Source organism: Anabrus simplex, chromosome 1, assembly GCF_040414725.1.
Source record: "Anabrus simplex isolate iqAnaSimp1 chromosome 1, ASM4041472v1, whole genome shotgun sequence".
NCBI lineage: Eukaryota > Metazoa > Arthropoda > Insecta > Orthoptera > Tettigoniidae > Anabrus > Anabrus simplex.
In genome coordinates this window covers 1,193,583,408-1,193,604,082 of record NC_090265.1, presented here as the reverse complement: position 1 = coordinate 1,193,604,082, position 20,675 = coordinate 1,193,583,408, and positions in this window count along the sequence as shown.

Sequence of the window (20,675 nt, the reverse complement as noted above, 5' to 3'; positions counted from 1 at the left end):
GATAGGCCTAGGAATGGGAAGGAAGCGGCCGTGGCCTTAATTAATGTACAACCCCAGCATTTGCCTGGTGTGAAAATCGGAAACCACGGAAAACCATCTTCAGGGCTGCCGGTAACCGAACGAGCTATGGCATCGAGCTCTTCTTCAGCTACCTGAGACGCCAAGCGGAATACAATGATATTATGGTTCATGTGGCAAAAGAAAAAAATAGACTGTAAAGGCTGTTTAGAACATATCTGTTCTCCAGCTACTCAAAGTCCAACATTGTGTCTTATTCATTTTCAAGATCGAGGAGCCCTCAGATACCGAAAATCGTCTGTGGCACTTCTGCAGTGAACGACGGAATTTGTCACTTCCGCTACGCAGTACTTGTCCCGAAGAGAGTTACTAAAAGGTGTACGTTTATTTTTTCGACAGTGAAATTAAGTGTGGAAAGTGTAAACACGACAAACCAACTGTCTTTCTACAATGAACATTTCTGATACCTCTGTTAGACAACATTGCTTTGAGCCACTCAAGTAGAAGAGAGAAAGTTTTGAAACTAGATAAAAAGCCCCTCAGAAGGAAAGTTTTGAAACTTCAATGACATATCCAAGCCAATGCAGCACCGCTCTATAAATAAAATACTGTCAATACTCGCAAAAACATTCAGTTCTTTTTATATATATACTTTACTTATTGACATATACGGCCATGCGAATACAAGGGGGCAAGACCGCGATCCTAGCGGCTGAATGGTGAACTAGGAAGCAACCCGTTTCCACGAGTGCATTTCAAGGCCTTGTATTATAGCGTAGGCAACGGTTAAACTAGTGGCATAGAGCAGGCAGTATAGTAGGATCGAGACGGCGGTGGTTAACAGACACGGTGTACATGTTCTCCGCCACCTGCAGCGCTGCTGTCGATAAAAGGGCCAAGTACGCGCGCTTTTCGTCGGCTTGCTGTGGAAGTGTGCAAACAGTTTGTGGTCTTTTTCAGTAGTTTTATACATTCTCCAGTTGTATAAGTGCAAAATAGCTGGCATTTTTTCATGAACTGAAAAGTGAAAAAGATTATGCATTTGAAAAGTAGGAAGTATACTTTGACATATGCTTCAATTTACTACCGCATGTGAATATGCCTACAACTTGCAATGTCCCGGGTTGTAATTCGGGTTACAATAAACATTCGAACGATAAGCGTCATTTTTGTTTCACCCCCAAAAGATCCCACTCTGTTCTCAAAGTGGTCGAAGGCTATCCCACGTCAACATCTGCCTCAAAGTGATAGTACCCGTAACATAATTTTTCAGTCAGATTAGAGCGATGGCAAAAGCTGGTTGTCAAAGAGAATGCCAAAATCACAAGTACAGCTCAGGAAAAAAATTACAGCACGCTTACCTTTGATCAGACACCATTTTTTTTTTTTTTTTTGCTAGTTGCTTTACGTCGCACCGACACAGTAGGTCTTATAGCAACGATAGGATAGGAAAGGCCTAGGAGTTCGGAGGAAGTGGCCGTACGACCAACTAGCTCGGTCCACCATTATCAAGTTGGGAAGATGAACAAATAGCTCCTTTCACCAGTTAAAAAATTGTCATTCATCAGTTCTGTGGGTATATTGTTAAACATGCAAGCGAAATGTTAGGCTGTACAGCATGTATTGGTTCTATGCAAAACAATACAGAGGAGGACCTAACAAGTCTAGAAGAATATTTTAACGCATCCAACTATCTTATTTATCCATCGAGTGAATTATTATTGATGTTTTCTCACGTAGAGGAAGTTGTTGCGAGAAATATTAATGTACAAGAAGCATAATGGGGTGAAATATTTCAAGAATACCTGGATAGTTTACCTTCAATTACTGTTTCTTATAGACTTTAGTGCTGTACTGAACATGCTCAGCACTTGGTACCAAAATTAATTTTTCATTACATACGATGCCGATTTTATTTCCGAACAAAAAAAGTACGGAAAGAAATGCCAGCTTGTACGTCCGGAAAATGTCCAAGGTGTCCAGTTAACTGACTGATGGGGTGAAGTGCTGATAAGATTCATTAATTTGAGCATGTTAATATATAATTTAAATTAAGTAGTTATGTAGGAATTACATATGTATGACATACCCGTACGTAACATCATGTGGGTGCCTGCAGAGTTTTAATGTGTTTATATTACGCAGCATGTACACTAACAGTCGATCATGTGTTTTTTAAGGTTATTGCTGATAATTGCAACTGAGTTAGATTTTTTGGTGAATTAATGAAATAGCTCTATACACACATACCCGTTTGACATATTCGTTAAGACAATGACGAACCAATTTCAGAAGTAATGTATTTAAATCATTACTAAATGTAATGAATTTGTCACATATTACGTTCAAAACAAGGAACATTATGATCTTAATTTGCACGAAACACAGATTGCACATAAACACAGTCATCGGTCAGTAAAGATAATGCACATTCCTGAAACATAACAATAATACACACACTTTTAAATAATTTCTTTAAACGATAAATTCCGAATTAAGTCACATCTGATCTCATTTAAAATCACATGTTCAGGGACAGCTGATCCCTGTTTACCTACACCAGCGCCGCGTAATGTAGGAACATATCAAACAGCAGAATTCGTCATACTATGTACTTCTATTCGTCCTGGTGAAGGCCTACAATATCGTAAGCGCATAACATTGATGTGCAGTAACATTACATTGATCATTGTTAGTGGCGGTGTTCTTTATCTCTTATGCTGCCTCTCAACTCCGATAGATGGGATTACTGCTGCGTACCGAGTATAATAGCCTGACTGATTACTGGCGGAAAATAGCCAGGGAGTTAGAAAATTTTCTTCTTTAGCATGCCATTCCTCTGGTTCATACATTTTCTGATACAGCTGGTATGTAACACACCGCATCATCATAATATTACAGCTGTTCGATCCGCACTCTGACGCGCTGTTTTAAATGAGCAGTGTGCATATTTAAGGCACAGGCTCACTTAGTAGTAGTAGTAGTAGTAGCCGTTTCTTAAGCTTCTTCCTCCTCACTTTTATTAAATTCTACATTCATTTTATTCCAAATTACCAGTGAAGAGGGGGTTTCTCCTCTGGCTTGGAGGATAAATTTGCCTCCAAATCAGATAAATTTTTCCGCCGCCAGTAAAGTGAATTGATATTTACCGACTCATCGTGTATTCCTAGGAAATAGATAAGTAAAAGGGCATGATTGTTTGCCCTAGGAGTCTCCACTATTCGACCTCCTCCCCGCCGAAAGAAAGACGAGAGTGTTCACGGATCACGGCTGTCTGCGGCTTGGTCATCTCAGCTCTGAAAGTTTGGACTGTAATATCTGGAGCTTAGACCTGTTTGTTAAATGTGAGAAAATGGGTGGTTTGTGATTTGATCGAGTATTTCATATGAAAGCATTGCTTTTAATTGCGCCATTCCTACTGACGTCACTGTAATGTTTGTTCATTTCAGCTGGGAAAACCAGTAAGACAGTTTTTCTGAGGATGTAAAAAAGGCAGGTGGAGAGTGAGTGTCTACCATGAAAATGAAGGCTTCCCAACCTTATTGTGACTGATGGTATGCAAGTGGGTCTACCATTACAGTGAAAATTCCCTAACTCAGTCTTCATATGAGAAAAGATGTTTGGTGACATCGCCATCGGGTTTCTAGGGTAACGTTAAGAGCTTTGCAATTTAATACAATCTTACTCACAACGTGTACACTACCTAACCTAGAATTCTGTAGAATTCCGCAGCGAAGCACGGGTACATCAGTTAGTATTCGATAAAATGGAAAACTACACATTTTCTCACTTTTAAAGAACAGGACTACGCTGCCGATCTAACAGTCCAAAGTTCCAGAGCTGGAATGACCAAGCTTCAGACAGCCGTGATGCGTGAATACTGTTCATCTTTATTGTGGCGCGGTGGGAGGGGGGGGGGGGTGGGTCGAATAGCGGAGAGTCCCAGGGCAAAAACTATGCCCTTTTACTAATCTGTTTCCTAGAAGTACCGATGAATCAGAAAATTCACTACACTGGCGGCAGAAAAATCTATCCGACTTTTTGAGGCAAATTTTTCCTCCAAGCCAAAGGAGAAACCCCCTTTCACTGCTAATTTGGAATAAAATTAATGTACAATATTTTTCTTTTTGCTATTTTGATTTACGTTGCACCGACACACATAGGTCTTATGGTGACGATGAGACAGGAAAGGCCTAGGAATGGGAAGTAAGCGGCCGTGGCCAATTAAGGTGCAGCCCCAGTATTTTCCTGGTGTGAAAGTGGGAAACCACGGAAAACCATATTCAGGATTGCAGACAGTGGGGTTCGAACCCACTATCTCCCGGATGCGCGCTCAAAGATGCGCACTCCTAACCGCACGGCGAACTCGCCCGGTAATGCACAATTTAATAAATGTGAAGAAGAAGCTTTTCTTAAGAAACGGCTCTTTTCAGGGTTAAATTTTGAGTTATTTAGTGAACTGTAGTCCTATAATTTGGAATAGACCTAAATAGTAATTCTAGACCAATACTACTACTACTACTACTACTACTACTACTACTACTACTACTACTACTACTACTACTAAGTGAGCCTCTGCCTTAGGCCTAAGTGTGCACACTGCTCATTCAAAACAGCGCGTCAGAGTAGGGATCGAATAACTGGAATACTATGATGAACCAGTGTGTTACGTACCAGCAGTATCAGAAAATGTATGAACCAGAGTAACGGCATGCTAATGAAGAAAGTTTTCTAACTCCCAGCTATTTCCCGCCAGTATTCAGTCAGCTGTTATACTTGGTACGCAGCAGTAATCCCATCTATCGGAGTTGAGTGGCAGAATAAGAGACAAAGAACATCACAACAAACAATGGTCAATATAATGTTATTATTGATATTGTAGGACTTCACATTTACTTTTCTTCCGACTCTGAAATATCACTCTTATCACAGTCGCTACGGTAAAACCGAATAAAATATGAATAATCGGAAATTGTATTCTCTATAACTTTCGATATGTACTACTTTTCGACAGTACCAATAACATAGGCATTCAAAAATGAAATTCTAGGCGCCTTCTCCTAAACTACAATTTCATCCCGGGTGAATAATATTGTTTATAGCTTAGATTGTAGTTTCGTATTCGCCTACTCCATATAACGATTTTCATTACATTCTGTTAACGCATTTTCCCGTGGCTCGGCGTTGATATGAACTTAGCAACAAAAATACAAATTCATGAATATCTGTGTTATCATATCCGGTACGGTAAAATGTATAAAACATACATGTTCGGAAATTTAATTCTATATAACTTTAGTTATGTAGTATTTATCGATAGGACGACTAATAATATACATATTTGAGAACTAGCAAGATACCCGTTCTTCGCTACGGTATTATACTGAAATTTATAATTGAATGCTTATTGTTTTAGATACATAATCCGCCGAAATTCGCGATCTGACTCGTTTTCTGCGAGAACCCGCCAAAATTCGCGATCTGACTCGTTTTGTAATAAATGACGGCAAGTTTCCTCCCATTTTTCAATCTTTCTTTCCAGCAATCGATTTCGTACTTTCCGGGATAGGTCCAGGTATTCCACCCGGTCAGTTGGGTCCCTAAATCTTTGCCATCTTTTCCTATAAGCATTTTTAATATGGATGAAATCCTTCAGGAGATCCGGCGTGGTGTCGTCTTGGGGGCCTTGGTGGTACTGAACCCGCGGCCGGACTGCATTCTTAGTCATTACCCGGCCAGGACCCGTTTCCAGCGTGGTCCGCACATTTGACGACGGTCCAGAACTTTATTATTATTATTATTATTATTATTATTATTATTATTATTATTTAGATGTTCTGGACCCCACAGCAAGATGCATGACCGCTACTTGGCGGTAAATTACGTCTGCTGCCATTGCCATTCTTGACAATGTGACCAGCACCATTGTCGCGCGTAGGCAAGTGTGCGGGATTTCTGGCGATACGAATGACATACTTCCGTGCATTATTGACCTTATTATAGAAGTGAACAATTTGACGGTCAATCTCATTCCTGTCGTTTATTTCAAATGTGTTTAAATTTTTATTTATATGCCGGGAGAATCTACTGTAATCTAAGGACGTTCTCCGAAGGAAAAATATGGCTGTTGAAAACGAACCCAGGAAAGATTAAAAATGATCGGTTTATGGTCAGAATAAGTACATCGAAAATCTACAGCCTGTTTTCAGTCATTCGACAGGGTCAGAAATGGAATGAATAAAGCCTCCTCTAGCGGCGACAATAGGAATTGTGTCGGCTGCCGAAGCACTCCTCTGGGGCAATTGGTTCAATGATCGATGAATTACAATTGAAGTGAAATATTGGACAGTGTTGCTGGAATGAATGATGACAGGGAAAATCGGAGTATCTGGAGAAAAACCTGTCCCGCCTCCGTTTTGTCCAGCACGAATGTCACATGGAGTGACCGGGATTTGAACCACGGAACCCAGCTGTGAGAGGCCGGCACGCTGACGCCTGAGCAACGGAGGCTCCTTGTAAGTACATTATGAACAGTAAAATCAATTGGTCTCAGCTCCTTTTATATACCACCGCCGTTAAGTTTATTTAACCCCCCCCCAAAAAAAAATTAAAAGAAGGCGTGTTTCTTTATGTTTAAAGGAGATTCCAAACACCAATGTTCACGTCTATTACCTTCAGTTTTGAGATATAAGTATCCCCATAAAAATAATTCACTTTTTTTTCACTTCCTTTCACACTCCCCCCCCCCCCCAAGTGAATTTTCCGGCAAAAAATACTTGTTTCTTTAATAGAAAAGGATCTTCTAAATACCAGTTATCACGACTCTAACAGTTTTTGATTTATGTGTCCTCATGAGCGGAATTCAACTCCTTTTCACTCCCGCCCCCCAAGATGGTTCCACCCCAATACGCGTTTTTCCTTGTTTTAAAGGAGATCCAAATACAAATTTTTACGTCTGTAACTACTTTAGTTTTTATTAGATGTATGTATTCTCATACAATTAAGTCAATTAATTTTTCAATTCTTTCACCCCCCCCCTTCATTGGTTTTTCCGTGAATAGGTGTTTCTTTACTTTTAAAGCAGATTCCAAATATCAAATGTCACGCCTGTAACATCTTCATTTTTGAGATATCAGTAGCCTAATTAAAAGAAATCAACACCATTTTCAGTCACTTTTAGCACACCACCCCCCTTCCGCCCAAGTGGTATTTCCGAAAACTAAAAATACACGTTTCTTTATTTTTAATAGAGATAAAAAATACCATTTTCACTCTGTAACGTGTTGAGTTTTTTGATATATACAGTAGAAATTCTCATTTTAAAATTTCACCCCTTTTTTATTTTCCCTTAAGGGGATTTTCCAAAAACAAATCACCTATGTTTCCTTACATTTACAGGAAATTCCAAATACTCACTTTTTAAGTCTGTAACCTTTTTACGTTTCTCAAATATTCTGTAGATATAGTCTTTCGAAAAATTCACCCCAATTTGTCACTCCTCCGCCATTATTTGAATTTTCCAAATAACAAAAAATACGCGTTTCTTTATTTTTAAAGGGGATCCCATATACAAATTTTCAGTTCTGTAATATCTACAGTTTCTTAGTATGTATCCTCATTAAAGGCATTCAACCCTATTACACCCCTCCTTTTGGGATTTACAGAAAACAAAAAATTCGTGTTCCTTTATTTTTAAAGGATATTCTAAATACTAATTTTTACATCTGTAGACTTTTAAAGTTTTAAGATGTAGACACACTCATTTTAAAAATTCACCCCCCTTTTCGCCCCCCCATTATTTGGATTTTCCAAAAACTAAAAAATACATGCTTCTTTATTTTTAAAGTAGACACCAAATACCAATTTTCAGGTCTGTGATATCTTCAGGTTCTGAAAAATAAGTAGCCTCATTAATGGCATTCAACCCCTTTTTCATCCGTTTCTACCTTTCCCATTGGGATTTTCCAAAAACAAAAAAATACGTGTTTCTTTATTTTTAAAGGAGATTCTCAATACCAATTTTTACATCTATAAACTTTAAAATTTTTGAGATATAGATGCACTCATTTTAAAAACTCACCCCTTTTCACCCCCCCATTAATTGGATTTTCCAAAAACAAAAATTACATGTTCTTTATTTTTAAAAGAGATTCCATGTACTAAATGTCTGGTCTGTAAAATCTTCAGGTTCTGAAATATAAGTAGCCTCATTAAAGGCATTCAACCCATTTACGCACTTTTCCACCCTTTCTATTGGAATTTTCCGAAAACAAAAAAAATATGTGTTTCTTTATTTTTAAAGGAGATTCTAAATACCAATTTCTACATCTATAAACTTTAAAAGTTTTGAGATATAGACGCACTCATTTTAAAAATTCACCCCCCTTTTCACCATCCCATTAATTGGATTTTCCAAAAACAAAAAATACGTTTTTCTTTATTTTTAAAGGAGATCAAAAGTACCAATTTTCAGGTCTGTAATATCTTCAGTTTCTGAGATATAAGTATCCTCATTAAAGGCATTCAACCCATTTTTCACCCCTTTTCACCCCTCCTATCAGAATTTTCCGAAAACAAAAAAATACGCATTTCTTTATTTTTAATGAACATTCTAAATACCAATTTTTACATCTGTAAACTTTAAAAGTTTTAAGATATAGATGCACTCAGTTTAAAAATTCATCCCCCCCTTTTCACCCTCCCATTAATTGGATTTTCCAAAAAGAAAAAAATATGTGTTTATTTTTAAAGGAGATCCGAAACACCAATTATCAGGTCTGTAATATCTTCAGTTTCTGAGATATAAGTATCCTCATTAAAGGCATTCAACCCATTTTTCACCCCTTTTAACCCCTCCTATTGGGATTTTCTGAAAACAAAAAAATACGTGTTTCTTTATTTTTAATGACGATTCTAAATACCATTTTTTTTTCATCTGTAAACTTTAAAAGTTTTGAGATATAGATGCACTCATTTTTAAAATTCACCCCCCTTTCACCCTCGCATTAATTGGATTTTCCAAAAACAAAAAAAATACGTGTTTCTTTATTTTTGAAAGAGATCAAATGTACCAATTTTCAGGTCTGTAATATCTTCAGTTTCTGAGATATAATAACCGGTATCCTGATTAAAGGCATTCAACCCCTTTTTCACCGTTTTTCACCCCTCCTATTGAAATTTTTTGAAAACAAAAAAAATACGTGTTTCTTTATTTTTAAGGAAGATTCTAAATACCAATTTTTACATCTGTAAACTTTTAAAGTTGTGAGATATAGATACACTCATTTTAAAATTTCAACCCCCTTTATACCCCCTTAGCGAAGTAATATCTAAAAATCTTCTCTTAGCGAGCACCTACATCTTAATATGTATCTGTGCCCAAAATTTCATTTCTTTATGTCCAGCAGTTTTGGCTCGGCGATGATGAATCAGTCAGTCAGTCAGAACAAGTTATTTTATATATATAGATTAAATATTAAGCCTTCCCCTAAACTACCATTTCACTCAGCGTGAATAAAATTATTTATAGCCTAGATTGTAGTGGCTCATCCCCCGACTTTACATACCAATTTTCATTGAATTCTCTTCAGCCGTTTTCTCGTGATGCGTGTACATACATACAGACAGACAGAAATTACGGAAAAGTAAAAAGTGCATTCCCTTGTTACTTTGGACATGACCGATACAGAAATACCATTCTTTTCAAATTCTGAGTGATGTACAGACAAAACTCCTATTATATATATATTTACAAAGGTAACATCTTTGACATGTGTGATATCTTTGTGAAGTACCAAACCTACTCCATTTCATGCTTCTTTTATATTACCATGCCAGTACAGTTTGTAACCTCCTCTTAATAATTTTGAATTTGTCCGTTTCCATTTTGTCTCACTCAATCCCAGTATATGAATCTTCCATCTTTCCACAATATCTGCAAAATCTTCACTCTTGCCTGTCATAGTTAGCACATTTAGAGTTCCTATTCTCAGTTTGTGTATGTATTTTAGTCCAGTCTGAGTATTTTGTCTTTCATTGATATTACGTCCTGTATTCCTACCCCATACAATGCTCTTGAAATCACTAGCACATTTCAGATATTTTTATATAACATATTCAGTATTAGGCATCGTCCTCTCTAAGAACCTTGTGCTGGACAAAGCAGCCAACCGTTTCATTTTAGCATGTCTTATTTGCTCGTTCCACTTTCCATTCGATGTCATAATTCCTAGATATTCTATTTTATTGACAACTTCTAGTGCTATACCGTCTAATATCCAGCCTCTTTCATTTTTCTTTAATTTATTACCTTTTTTATATATCATTATTTTTGTTTTCTTAATATTTATTTTCAGATTCCATGTTCTGCAATATTCAGCAGTTTTATTAAGACTGTGTTGCATACTTTCCAGATTATCAAAATTTTCCCAAGACAACTTCTTGGATTCAACAATAATTTGCTTCATTCTGTTTCTTTCAACAATGTACAATTCCCTGTCTGCATCAGTCCTTCTTTGGAGCCATTTCTGATGCCTTCTTTTGATGTTTACAAGTTGCTCTCTCTTCATCATTCCACCAAGATTGCTTTTCCTCACCTTTACACACAGGGTGTTTCTACTACAGTATTCCTGTATGCCAATCGTTCTTGTATATCTTGAACTTGCTTACTGTTTATCGTTTGGAACATTTCAAAAACCGTACCCACGTACTTCTAATTTCCTCGTCCACGAACGTACTATGCTGGCGAGCAGGGGGAGAGGTGATACTCTCACGTGGCGCATCCCAGGTGGCGGATAGGGGTTCCTAACCGGCTTGCCGGCGGACTTGAGGGAAATAAAATACCTCTTGCGGACCAAACACACAACCCCATGTGGATGGGGGACGCAGACGAAGAATACACCCACGGTATCCCCTGCCTGTCGTAAGAGGCGATTAAAAGGGGCGACCAAGTGATGATTTTATTAGAACCATGAAAGTACTTGTGATATTTACCACAGCGCGGGGAACACCATGGGTCGCTTTTACTTGCGCGTAGTACCACTTTGTTAGGTATCAATTAGGTTTGTGATTAGTAGCAATAGTGTACGTTGCCAGCTTCTACAGTACCTGTGATTCGTACCCCTACATGCGCAACACCATGGTTCTGCCTTGCCTATGCTTAGTACACCACGGCATAGTGCGGGTCCCTGTGGTTAGTCCACTTATGTGAGAAACGCCATAGGTTTGCGTTGCCTGTAAATAGCACCGCAATGTGCGAAACACCATAGGTCTGTGTTACATGCGCGAATTTCATTACCTGTGCGTAGTACCATAACGTGTGGAATACCGCGAGTCTACGCTACTTTTGATTAGTACCGCAACATGATAAATAGCATGGTTCTATTTTCCTAGCGATAAGTACGATTTTGAGGGGCCGATGACCTGGATTTTAGACCTGTTTCGACTACAAGCATCATCGATTCAGCATTATGCTTTAGACGCAATCCCTTGGTCAGTAATACTATTATTTAACGCTAGTTTCTGGGAATGTGGGTCATTGCGGGTCGGATCCACTGATTGTTTTAACTTCATATCCGTTCGTTCTTCGCCCTCATGTTTTCGAATCTGGTCAGTGGAGGATTCTAGATTTTAAATGGTCATAACATTTCATCTCATTTCGTAGCGTTAGGGGCCGATGACATCGATGTTAGGCCCCTTTGAACCACAAGCATCATCGTCATCAATTTCCTCGTCCTGTAGCTTTTCTACCCTTATATGTCTGTAGACAGATTTTACTTTCTCTATCCTATGCCTAGAGATACTTAGTTCACTGCAGAACAGATGATGGTTTGTATCATCAAAAAATCATCTGAATACCCACAGGTTCAAAACAGATTTCCTAATACATTCATAGCTGGTTATGATATACTGTAGTCTGTTATGGACCTGGTGCCTCTACCCTCCCATGTGTAGTGGTGAATAGCCTTATGCTTAAAGAATGTTTACATAACTGGCACTTTCAAAAGGAAAAAACATGTATCAATCAATAAACAAACTTGCAGTATATGTGTCTTAGGCTCAAACTAACTGTGAAAAAGTACAATTCCTATTCTTTTGGTAATGGGAGGAGAGGTGGAGCAATAATTTACAGGAAGCCAACAGTTAGTGACTGTGAAGTTTTTTAAAAATTTGCCGTAAGTTTAGACACAAACGTGCAGATTAGAGGCTCACCAGAAAAAAAGACTAGAATCTTAGCGTTAGCCGTATCCAATCTTAACCAGCTATTATAAGACACTTAAATTGTGAACTGGTTGCAGTCATGAAGTGGACATCATATCTTCCCTGCATCATGTCTTCCTGTTCCTAGTCAGTAGACTCAAATTCGTGAATTCCATCAAATGCTGATTGTTGTCGGAAAAGACTTGTGCTGCTTATCTTCCCTGCATCTTGACTCCCTGTTCCTAGTCAGTAGATTCAAATTCTTGAATTCCATCAAATGCTGGTTGTCGAAAAAAACTTGTGCTGCTTCCATTTGATTATTATACCTAGTATACAATTTTAATTTTGCCTGCAATGAGTATGATACGAAAATTAGCCTTTCCAAGGCTGAAGTGATGTTAGTCTGTAAGAAACCTAAAAGGATTTAATGTCAGATTGGTAATACAAAGGTGAAACAGGTTTCAAGTACTTACGATGTGTATTCTTCCAGTATATCAGGTGAGATTGAACCAAGGTGTAGCAGAACTAATCAACAGTATTCTGTAAGAAAGAAGTCAACTCCTGGACGAAATTACCTTGATTCCAGTGTTTTTAAACCAACTTTGCTTTACAGGAATGACAGCTGAGTGGACTCAGGATATCTTTGTAATAGGTTAGAAATAACAGGCATGAAAGTAGCGAGAATAATCGCTGGCACAAACAGGTGGGAACAATGACAGCAGGGCACTGGGAATAGGGAGATAAAGGCTAAGGTATTAATGAACTTGATTGTGATAAAGCTTTACCCTTTAAGCAGCAGGGGCGGCTTTTCAGGTGAAGTAGGTGAAGTGCCACTTCACTAATTTTTACCATAATGAATTACTTAAATTTATTTTTCTTATGACATTTCTTGGTTTTACGGAAAGAAAATGTTTTATTGTACGACGTTTGGAACCAGGGGAATTCATAAAAGTGCCGGCTGTCGGCCACAGTACGGCGCGTGAGACTGAGTGAAGACGAGAGATTTCGCAGCTGCCTCTACCTCCCAAGTGCTCCCACCTAGCGCTTGGCTTTGGCGGTTGCCATGACAACCGTGACGTCACCCGCGTACTTTCCACATGGCGGAATATGCTAGTGAAGTTATCGGAAGATCGGAATGTTTCGTCTTCCCTGCGTCTTCCTGTGTGAAGTACGAGTACTTACGCATCGTGGTTCATTCGTAGTGTTGTGCTGTTTTATTTAAATATGTATCCTATTTATGACATAGTGTGCATTTTATTATAAACACCATTTTCACATTCGAGAAACGAAGATCAGAATGAAGTTCTACGTTTTGATCGCCCTACTGAATCACAGCAAATTGGTGCTACAAAAGAAGTGAAACATTCCGGTAAATCTTACAATCTTAGTTTTAAACGATAGTGGTTTAAGGAATTACCATGGTTGTGCTCCTATCCAGCTCTACAGAAGTTGTTTTGTTGGGCTTGCTTGCCTTTTACCAATAAAAATAACGTTTGGAATAAAGAAGGATTTTCAGCCCTTTTAAACATAACACGTTCTTTACATAAGCACTCAGACTCTGCAGAACATAAAATACGGCAGCTAGATTTCAAGACATTGAAAACAAACCAAAATAAGATCTCTGATGTCCTGAAGGAAAAGGCCAGACTGTATATTGTAATTGTACAGTTCAGTGAAAATGTACATTTAAATAGGTTTTCCTTCAGTTAGTAATTGATGCAGTGCTCTATTTAAGTAAGCAAGAAAGAACTAGCTTTTCGTGGTCATGACGAAACATTAAATTCAATAAATCGTGGTCACTTGCTGGACCCTCCGCCAGACACAGGTACGAGGTACGAGTACAAAACAACCAAAAACAACACCTATTTCCTTAATCTTGTCCTCCTCTGTGGTGTAGTGGTTAGTGTGATTAGCTGCCACCCCGGAGGTCCGGGCTCGATTCCCGACTCTGCCACGAAATTTGAAAAGTGGTACGAGGGCTGGAACGGGGTCCACTCAGCCTCGGGAGATCAACTGTGTAGAGGTGGGCTCGATTCCCACCTCAGCCATCTTGGAAGGGGTTTTCCTTGGTTTCCCACTTCTCCTCCACTTAAGGCCACGGCCAGTTCCTTCCCTCTTCCTTGTCTATCCCTTCAATCTTCCCATCCCCCTGTTCAGCATAGCAGGTGAGGCAGTCTGGGCGAGGTACTGGTCATCCTCCCCAGTTGTATCTCCCGACCCAGAGTCTGAAGCTCCAGGACACTATCCTTGAGGTGGTAGAGGTGGAATCCCTCGCTGAGTCCGAGGGAAAAACCAACCCTGGAGGGTAAGCAGATAAAGAAAGAAAGAAGTTCCTAAATCTGTCGCTCGAAACCGAACGGGCAATAACTCTACACCATACTTTACAGCCACATTTAAGCGGCTTTGGTGGTGAGTTCATGAGGCGAATGGAGGATAGGCTAACTAGGAAGATAATGGACTCAAGCATGGATTTTAAGAGACAACGATTGTTAGACTCGGTTTATGATTTAAAAGTGTATGAAACTAAAGGTGGCCACAGGACTAGTTACAAAACAGGATTGCGGCTCCATTTAGTAAATTCACAAAGGATTTCAGACTGATGCTGAAAGGTATAACAGTCTATAATAAAGATGAATGTATGGTGTATGTACTAAAATGACATGTCATAAAGGAGGAATATAAGAATGTTAAAAACAAGAAAATCAATCATTCACTACTGATCTGCATTTGGGGCAGTCGCCCAGGTGGCAGATTCCCTATCTGTTGTTTCCCTAGCCTTTTCTTATATGATCGCAAAGAAATTGGAAAATTATTGAACATTTCCCTTGGTAAGTTATTCCAATCCCTAACTCCCGTTCCTATAAACGAATATTTGCCCCAATTTGTCCTCTTGAATTCCAACTTTATCTTCATATTGTGATCCTTCCTACTTTTAAAGACACCAATCAAACTTATTCGTCTACTGATGTCCTCCCACGCCATTTCTCTGACAGCACGGAACATACCATTTAATCGAGCAGCTCGTCTCCTTTCTCCCAAATCTTCCCAGCCCAAACTTTGCAACATTTTTGTAACGCTACTCTTTTGTCGGAAATCACCCAGAACAAATCGAGTTGCTTTTCTTTGGATTTTTCCATTTCTCAAATCAAGTAATCCTGGTGAGGGTCCCATACACTGGAACCATACTCTAGTTGGGGTCTTACCAGAGACTTATATGCCCTCTCCTTTACATCCTTACTACAACCCCTAAATACCCTCATAACCATGTGCAAAGATCTGTACTCTTTATTAACAATCATATTTATGTGATTACCCCAATGAAAGTCTTTTCTTACATTAACGCCTAGGTACTTACAATGATCCCCAAAGGGAACTTTCATCCCATCAACGCAGTAATTAAAGCTGAGAGGACTTTTCCTATTTGTGAAACTCACAACCTGACTTTTAACCCCGTTTATCATCGCACCTATGTCCACCGTCCATCTCACAACACTATCGAGGTCACCCTGCAGCCGCTCACAATCTTGTAACTTATTTATTACTCTGTACAGAATAACATCATCTGCAACCAGCCTTATCTCTGATTCCACTTCTTTACACATATCATTGATGTATATAAGAAAACAAAGGTCCAATAATACTGCTTCGAGGAATTCCCCTCTTAGTTATTACAGGGTCAGATAAAGCTTCGCCTACTCTAATTCTCTGAGTTGTATTCTCTAGAAATACAGCCACCCATTGTCACTCGTTTTTTAGTCCAATTGCACTCATTTTTGCCAGTAGTCTTCCATGATCTACCCTATCAAATGCCTTAGATAGGTCAATCGCAATGCAGTCCATTTGGCCTCCTGAATCCAGGATATCTTTCTGAAATCCTACAAGCTGAGCTTCAGTGGAATAACCTTTACTGAACCCAAACTGTCTTCTGTCAAACCAGTTATTAATTTCGCAACCATGTCTACTATAACAAGAAAGAATGCTTTCCCAAAGCTTACATACAATGCATGTCAAACTGACTGGCCTGTAATTTTCAGCTTTATGTCTATCACCCTTTCCTTTATACACAGGGGCTACTATAGCAACTCTCCATTCATTTGGTACAGCTCCTTCAAGCAAACAATAATCAAATAAGTATTTCAGATATGGTACCATATCCCAACCCATTGCCTTTAATATATCCCCAGAAATCTTTTCAATTCCAGCTGCTTTTCTAGTTTTCAACTTTTGTATCTTACTGCAAATGTAATTTTTGTCATAGGTAAATTTTAATACTTCTTGAGTGTTACTCACTTCCCCCTATCTGGACATTATCCTTGTAACCAACAATCTTTACATACTGCTGACTGAATACTTCTGCCTTTCGAAGATCCTCGCATACACACACTGCTTGTTCATTAATGATTCCTGGAATGTCCTTCGTTGAACCTGTTTCTGCCTTAAAGTACCTATACATACCCTTCCATTTTTTCACTAAAATTTGTATGACCACCAATTATGCTTGCCATCATGTTATCTTTAGCTGACTTCTTTGCTAGATTCAACTTCCTATTAAGTTCTTTCAATTTCTCCTTACTTCCATAACCATTTCTAAATCTATTTCTTTCCAGTCTGCACCTCCATCTTTATCTCTTTACTTCTTTGTTATAATATAGTAGATCCTTACCATTCCTTACCACCTTTAAAGGAACAAACCTATTTTCACATTCCTCAACAATTGCTTTAAACCCATGCCAGAGTCTGTTTACATTTTTATTTACCATTTTCCAGCGATCATAGTTACTTTTTAAAAACTCCCTCATGCCTGTTTTATCAGCCATATGGTACTGACTAATAGTCCTAATTTTAATACCTTCCTTTCTTTCACATTTATTTTAACTACGGCAAAAACAGCTTCGTGATCACTAATTCCATCTATTATCTATAGAGCTCATCTGGTTTTATCAGCACCACACTTGCCTAGTTGATTATAATCTAATCAAAATATGTAAGTAGGGGACCAGTGGGCGTTCTGAACCACCTTGTCAGCATTTTGCTCTGCTGAGTCAGCACCCGAAGTCATTGACCCCGGCCAAGTTAATTGACCTGTGACGTAATCACCACGTTTTCTTGTTTTAAACAAGGCCACGTGCTTTTTGACAGCTGTCATCGACAACAACGCATCGCTAACCTCACTGCTGCCATCTTGACGCGCCTAAAACTCAGTGCTACCAACTGAACCTCACTAGCGCGAGATTTGAATTGGTAAACAAAGCCACGTGCATTTTGGACAGCTGACATCGACATCAACGCATGGCTAACCTCAGTGCTGCCCTCTTAACGGCAATAATCCTTACTAGCGCGGGATTTGAATTGGTAAACAAAGCCACGTGCTTTTATTGAGAGCAGTCATCCGCCATCTTGCATCGCTAACCTTATTGCTGCCCTCTTTCCGGCACTAAACCTTACTAGCGCGACATTTGAATTGGTAAACAAAGCCACGTGCTTTTTTGACAGCTGTCATCCACCATCTTGCATCGCAAACCTCAGTGCTGCCCCCTTTACGACACTAATTCTTACTAGCGCGAGATTTGAATTGATAAAGGAAGCCACGTGCTTTTGGACAGCTGTCATCCGCCATCTTGCATCGCAAACGTTAGTGCTGCCCTCTTTTCGGCACTAATTCTTACTAGCGCGAGATTTGAATTGGTAAACAAAGCCACGTGCTTTTTCGACAGCTGTCATCCGCCATCTTGCTTCGCTAACCTTAGTGCTGCCCTCTTTACGGCACTGCTGGTAATTTAAAATCCACGTGCTTTTTGACAGCTGTCATCCGCCATCTTGCATCGCAAACCTTAGTGCTGACCTCTTTAGCTACTACCTTTTGACATGTGGTGGTGGGTAATTTAAATTCCATGTGCTTTTTGACAGCTGTCATCCTCCATCTTTAATCAAGAGAACACCGTGCTGCTATCTTTTGCTACATGCCTTTGAAATGTGGTGGCGGCAATTTGAAATTCTATATGCTTTTCGACAAGCTTTCATCTTTAATCAACAGAGCACCGTGATGCTATCTTTATCGTAGTAGTGTACAATTCCACGTGCAGCTGCGACCATCTTTAATCAACAGAGGATCGTGCTGCTATCTTTCGGTGCATACCTATGAAATGTGGTGGCGGGTAATTTAAAAAAAGTCCATTAGCTATCATCATTAAACATTAGTGCATACGCGAACCTAACCTCTCATGTACCATCTTGAAGGAGACTATCCTTACTTTACGACAAGATGGTCTTTCCGACGCTAATTAGCGCAAGATGGCGGTGGCTGTTATGGCTAACATCTCTTCCTCTACCTCTGCCAAGGCATAGCTTTATCGAACATGCATCGCCAAGGCAAGAGTGTGCAGCGATAACATCATTGGGCATGCTTAGGCTTGCAGATTACGAAAGAAACATAACAAGACTAAAATCGAACACTTTACTCGATGTCAACTTCAACATGTGATTAGAACATTGATTGGTGTGTTGAGAACACTAAATAAGCGATCAAGACTAGAATCGAACACGATACAACATGTGTTTAGAACATGTCATGGGATACCTTTGTTTTAAGAAGATCAGATTGAAACATAACAAAACTAGAATCGAACACTGCACTCGATGATGTTAACTTCAACATGTGATTATGACATTGTTTATGTTCAGATCACTAAATAAGTGATCAAGACTGAATAGAACACTCTACACGATACAACATGTGTTTAGAACATGTCAGAGGATAACTTTGTTTTAAGATCAGATTAAAACATTACAAGACTAGACTCGAACACTGAACTCGGCGTCGTTAACTTCAACATGTGGTTAGAGCATTGTTTGATGTGTTCAGAACGCTAACTAGAATCGAACACTGTACAACATGTGTTTAGAACACGTCAGGGGATACCTTTGTTCTAAGAAGATTAGATTAAAACATAACAAGACTAGAATCGAACACTATACCTGATGTTCTTAACTTTGACATGTGATTAGAACATTGACTGGTGTGTTAAGAACACTAATTAAGTGATCAAGACTAGAAATGAATACTGTTCTCGATACAACATGTGTTTAGAACATGTTAGGGGGTACCTTTGTTCAAAGAAGATCAGATTAAAACATAACAAGACTAGAGTTGAACACTGTACTCGATATCGTTAACTTCAACATGTAATCAGAGCATTAATTGATGTGTTCAAAACACTAAATAAGTAATTAAAACTAGAATAGAACACGATACAACATGTCTGAGGATACCTTTATGCATATCGCGTAACTGCAGCGATGCATGTTTAGACTTGAACACATACTGCTGTTTAAAACATATTACAACTAGAAACGCATACTATACTTTGATGTTGTTGAACACTGCATTGCAAGACTAGAATCGACTACTGTTTTTAAAAAATCCTTCTCAACATACTTACTAAGCTGCTCTTCTTCCTCCTCCTCTGTCAAGGTACACCTCTATCGAACATGCATTGCAAAAGCAAGAGTGTGCAGCGATAACGTCATTGTGCATGTTTAGACTTGAACACATACTGCTGTTCGAAACATATTACAACTAGAAACACATACTATAGTTCGATGATGTAGAACACTGCATTGCAGGACTAAAATTAAACACTGTTCAGAAAAAAATTCTCTTCTCAACATAGTTACTAAGCTGCTCTTCTAAGACGATAACATACTTACGAATCTGCTGAACACCTTCTTTCTTGATATACTTACTCTTCTTCCTCGAGTGATATAGTATTGAACAAAACTCTATCTTGCAAATAAGGAGGGGGAGGAGGAGAAGGTAATACCTAATCTAAAATAATATGCTAATTCTACATTATTTATTTATATCTTGTATGTACAAGTTTTATCTTGAATCATTTTACCGTGGTAATATTTGCGTGCTTCTCTTTTTTGGATGCAATTCTTGTATGTACAAGATGTATCATAAATTAATAATGCAATTCTTGTATGTACGAGTTTTAGTTGATGCTGTAACTCTATAGAACACTAGTAAGGGAATCGCTATCCTATACACGTTTGAGGAAGAGCAATAAACATATATTTTGTTCGATCGTATACATAATGTTTCCATAGAACATTCCTAGATGTAAGTACATCGCGAGGTGTAAACGGCTAACGTACACCTTTTGCTTTTTTGAGTGTTATAGACATGCAATAGTCAAGAAACCGACTAAGCAAACGTGCTGATATAAAATGTAAAAAGAGCAACAAAACGCATGCTTTCTAAGAAAAAAAAGTTAAAACTGCAGAATGTTTTATTGCAAACTCTAGGACACAATGTTTTTCTTCTATTACTTACAGGACAAAATTCCGGCAGTACAATACATGCTGCAGCGAACAATGCTATATAAAAAAACCGATCGATACAAAACTGAGAATGTTTGATAGTGAATATTAAAGAAACAACACTTGCAGGACAAAAT